The 5331-nt window shown below is 43.6% G+C and overlaps 1 long non-coding RNA gene across 1 annotated transcript in view; it reads left to right on the top strand.

Moving 5' to 3' along the window:
- The window catches only part of LOC119468904, a 29476-nt gene that overhangs the window by 1612 nt on the left and 22533 nt on the right, over positions 1-5331 (top strand). Inside the window, exon 2 of the long non-coding RNA XR_005197712.1 lies at positions 2120-2252. This is a non-coding gene — a long non-coding RNA (uncharacterized LOC119468904). The remainder of the gene's footprint in view (positions 1-2119; positions 2253-5331) is intronic.

Below are 5331 nucleotides of genomic sequence, written 5' to 3'. Positions count from 1 at the left end.
TCACTCTGTAGCCCAGGCTGGAGCGCAGGGGCGCGATCTGGGCTTACTGCAACCTCCACCTCCTGGGTTCAAGCAGTTCTCCTGCCTCGGCCTCCCAAGTAGCTAGGATTACAGGTACCTGCTGCCACGCCCGGCTAACTTTTGTATTTTTTAGTAGAGACGGGGTTTCACCATGTTGACTAGACTGGTGTTGAATTCCTGCCTCAGCCTCCCAAAGTACTGGGATTACAGGTGTGAGCCACTGCATCCAGCCTCCACCTAGTCTTATCTTAATGAATGTACTTTGCACTCATCATTTTGGAAAGTCTTTTTTTTTTTTTCTTTGAGACAAAGTCTCACTCTCTTGCCCAGGCTGGAGTGCAGTGGCGTGATCACAGCTCACTGCAGCCTTGACCTCCCTGGGTTAACATGATCGTTCCACCTTAGCTTCCTGCATAGCTAGGACCACAGGCACATGCTAGCATGCCCCACTAGTTTTTGTATTTTTTGTAGAGATAAGAATCGCCATGTTGCCCAGGCTGGTCTTGAACTCCTGAGCTCAGGTGATCCACCTGCCTCGGCCTCCCAAAGTGCTGGGATTACAGGCGTGAGTCACCTCGCCTGGCCCAAGTTTTCACTTTTTAATTCAATGTACCAACCCAGTCTAATGCAGAAACCACTGTCAGGGAACTGGTAGTACATTTGTGGGACTAAACTCTCATTATGGCTTAATTTTCATTTAAAGTAGGTATTTGAAATCATGGTTTCATTCAGCAGTGGCTGAAACTTGCTTTAGGTTTTGGTTTTCATCCAATAAACCTCCTGTCTGATGTTTTGTTTCCCTTCTGATACGTTCAACTTTCAAGTCAGTACAGGTTGAATGTCCCTTATCCAAAATGCTTAGGACCAGAAGTATTTTGGATTTTGGAATTTTTTTAGGATTTGGAATATTTGCATATACTTATTGAGATATCTTGGGGATGGGACCCAAGTCTAAAAACATGAAATTCATTTGTATCATTTGCACCTTATACATATAGGTGGAAGGTAGTTTTATAAAATATTTTTGATGCTTTTGTGCATTAAAGTTTTGAGTATATATATTTTTGTTTTGTTTTGTTTTTGAGACAGTCTCACTCTGTCACCCAGGCTGGAGTGCAGTAACACGCCCTCATCTCACTGCAACCTCCACCTCCTGGGTTCAAGCAATTCTTGGTGTCTCAGCCTCTTGAGTAGCTGGGATTAAAGGCGTGTTGTGCCATGACACCCAGCTAATTTTTTGTATTGTAATAGAGATGAAGTTTCAGCATATTCACCAGGCTGGTCTCGAACTCCTGGCTTAAAGTGATCTCCTGCCTTGGCAACCAAAAGTGCTGGGATTACAGGCGTGAGCCACTGCGCCTGGCGAGTTTTGACTATATTTTGACTGTAACCTGTCACATGAGGTAAGACACAGAATTTTTCACTTGTGGCATCATGTCTGTGTTCAAACAATTTTGGATTTCAGAGTATTTTGATTTCAGATTTTAATATTAGGGCTGCTCAACCTGTAGTTAACCAGCACATAATACTAAGGGTATACAGCTAGGTCAAACTCCACATTGACCAAAGTTCAGGTTTATCTATGTTTATGAAATGATAGCCAAGGAAATGTCTGGGTGGAAGAAAAGTTTGTTTTTACAAGCAACTGTGTTTCACATTTCATTCACTTAGCAGTGTAGAATAAGTCGTCTGTATTTCATGTGTAGAGGCCTTTATCTTAACTCACTTGAGTTTTGCTCTTGTTGCCCAGGCTGGAGTGCAATGGCATGATTTCAGCTCACCACAACCTCCACCTCCCAGGTTCAAGCCATTCTCCTGCCTCAGCCTCCCAAGTAGCTGGGATTACAGGTCCTCGCCACCATGCCTGGCTAATTTTTGTATTTTTTTAATAGAGACAGGGTTTCACCATGTTGATCAGGCTGGTCTCAAACTCCTGACCTCATGATCCGCCTGCCTCAGCCTCCCAAAGTGCTGGTATTACAGGCGTGAGCCACTGCGCCTGGCTGGAAGTAACTGTTTTCCCTGCCCACCTGCAACCTGTGAAATAGTCTTAAGACTCAGCATCTGTATAGTCAGTTTGTAAATTCTCTCCTCTCAGGTATGCCTGGTGAGACTCGCCCTTCAATGCTGACTTGTTGATCGGTGTAGAGAACAGATAGAAGAACAAGGGAAAGGCAAAGAAGGAGAAAAATACAGGATTCAAAGACTGCTCTGCACACTGAAAAGTCATAGTGAGTCCTTCAAATGCTTAGATGACATAGTACTGAGATTTTGTTAGGAGGAACCCCAAATTTGTGTATGGACAGAGGATGATTTTAAATGCTTTGTTTACTACAGAAAACACATCAGCTTTTTAATATCAGCTGTTTAACTTATCTCCCATATCCCTTCTAAATTATGAGAGAATGGCCTCCAGGTAATGGTGTGTGTAAATTCATACATTACTCATTCCTGAAACCCCAGGAAGAAAGGGATTTTTATATTGTATTAGCATGTAAGCAAAAGATGGTGGAGGAGTTTGAGACCAGCCTGGGCAACATAGTGGGAGTACTCTATCACTAACAGAAAGAAAGAAAAAAAGGATGGAGAGAGGGAGACAATGGGACTTGTTTTTCGCAACAGACTCAGTGGAATTGTTTGAAACTCTGTACCCATATAACATTGACACAAATAAAGATAATGAAAATATTTAGAAGTAAATCCTACAAAAGGCAAGGAGGTTAGTATTAAGTATTTGGCCAGGTGTAGTGGCTCATGCCTGTAATCCTAGTACTTTGGGAGGCCTAGGCAGGCGGATCACTTGCAGTCAGGAGTTCAACATGGTGAAACCCCATCTCTATTTAAAAATACAAAAATTAGCCGGGTGTGTTGATGGGTGCCTGTAATCCCAGTTACGCAGGAGGCTGAGGCAGGAGAATTGCTTGAACCCCAGAGGTGGAAGTTGTGGTGAGCCAAGATCACGCCACTGCACTCCAGCCTAGGCCACAGAGTGAGACTCCATCTCAAAAAAAAAAAAAAAAGTTGCATATAATTTGTAAACTTTGACTCTGTGTGTCCACTGGGGCCCTTCCTATAGTGAAGGCATATGATAGATTTCTCCCCATTTAAAGAAAATTTAGAAGGTTATGTGTGTCTTTGTGTCTATGGCACTTTGTCAAAGCTCTGATTCAGCCAGATGCAGTGGCTCATGCCTGTAATCCTAGCACTTTGGGAGGCCAAGATGGGAAGATCGCTTGAGCCCAGCAGTTTGAGACCAGCCTGGGCAACAGAATGAGACCCCATCTCTATAAAAAACTAAAAATTAGCCGGGAATGGCAACATGTGCCTGTAGTACCAGCTACTCAGGAGGATCACTTGAGCCCACGAGATGGAGTCTGTAGTGAGCCAGGATTATGCCACTGTACTCCAGCCTGGGCGACAGTGAGACCCTGTCACCAAGGGGGGAAAAAAAGCCAGATGTGGTGGCTTATGCCTGTAATCCCAGCACTTTGGGAGGCTGAGATGAGTGGATCACTTGAGCCCAGGAGTTCAAGACGGTTCCTGGGCAACATGGTGAAACCCCATCTCTACAACAAATACAGCACATGCCTGAATTTCCAGCTACTCGGAATACTGAGGCAGGAGAATCTCGAACCCAGGAGGCGGAGATTGCAGTGAGCCGAGACTGCGCCATTGCACTCCAGCCTGGGCAACAAGAGCAAAACTCCGTCTCAAACAAAACAAAAACAAAAAACAAAAATACAAAAATTGTATTTTTGTTGTGCTGGTGTGTTCCTGTAGTCCCAGCTACTCAGAAAGCTGAAGTGGGAGGATCGCTTGAGCCCCGGAGGTCAAGGCTGTAGTGAGCCATGATTGTGCCGCTACACTCCAGCCTGGCTGACAGTGAGACCCTGTCTCAGAAAAAAGAAAAAAAAAAGCTCTGATTCATTTTCTGAATCTTTTGTCAGGAATACAACCCCTCAAGTTACAACATTGCTCCAGAGGGAAGCTGTGGCCTGTTGGCAGGCATGTTTCCCTGGATTGGAAGTTGTGTCATTTTGTGAAGAAAAGCAGAGACCACTTAGTATATTGTTCTCCTTGCAGTTGCTCTTGAGAACTGGAAGCACCGTGCTCCTGGGAGCCTTTCTTGCCTCATAGACTTGTCTCCTGTTTGTACCGCCTCTCCTTTCCTTACTTCCTCTCTATCTTATCAAACAAAGATGGTATATTTTTCCATTGCTCACTTTGTGTTACTGGCTCTTTGTGGTCCTGCTGACCTAAAGATGTTTAACTTACTACTAATAGTCTTCTTTGTGTGATCGCTGTCCCCTTGGGACATGTTCTGTTCTCATTACTCATTTATGTGCAGGATGTGAGATGTAGGAAAAGCTGGTATCCTTTCAGACCCTTTTTAATTTATTTGTACTCCTGTTGAATTCACCATCACTGGTACCTTTGTGAAGAACTGACTTTCCAGACGTGAAAACCTTTTCTGTCTGAACTCCTAGATCACATTTTAGATTTCTTATGGCTTCATGCATGTTCTACCCTTGTTTGTTCATACCTGACCTCCTCTAGTAGGGTGTAATCTTCCTGAGGCCAGGACAAGTATCCTTCTTCTTAGTGTTCCCACTGTACTGACCTAATGCAGTGATACATACGTTGTGAATGTGTGAATTCTTGAAAGTTCAAAATTGCATTGATTCTGTTTCAGTCAAAACCTCTGTAGGATTTACATAGGTATTTGATTTGTTTGTCCTCAACCTCAGATTATGTGTCCCTGTTTCCGACTTCCAAATCTAAAAACAGAGGAGCTCTCTAAAGGCCTTAAATCTCTAATGACTTCTCCCATTTAGATTTATTAAGCACCCGCTGAATGCCTGGTCTAGATATTTTGTTATAGTGGGCAGATACCTTTTACAATTCAGATTCAAAGACAAAGCAAGTACATGAAACAATTGGAGTAGTTACAGGCAGCATTATCACAATGTACAAATTAAATATCTGTGGTAGATACTGATTTTGTATTTTGGTCTTGTGCAAAGAAGCACCCAAGAATGTTTGTCTAAAACATGAATATGGCCAGGAGAGGTGGCTCACACCTGTAATCTCAACACTTTGGGAGGCCAAGACAGGAGGATCAATTTAGCCTAGGAGTTTGAGACCAGCCTGGGCAACATAGTAGGAACCCCAATTCTACAAAAAAAATTTTCTAAGTTGGCCAGGCACAGTGGGATTACATGCCTATAATCCCAGCACTTTAGGAGGCTGAGGCAGGCAGATCAATTGAGGTCAGGAGTTTGAGACCAGCGTGGCCAACATGGTGAAACC

This window comes from Cebus imitator, unplaced genomic scaffold, assembly GCF_001604975.1.
Source record: "Cebus imitator isolate Cc_AM_T3 unplaced genomic scaffold, Cebus_imitator-1.0 Scaffold527, whole genome shotgun sequence".
Classification (NCBI taxonomy): Eukaryota; Metazoa; Chordata; class Mammalia; order Primates; family Cebidae; genus Cebus; species Cebus imitator.
This window is presented reverse-complemented; position numbering and strand designations above follow the sequence as displayed.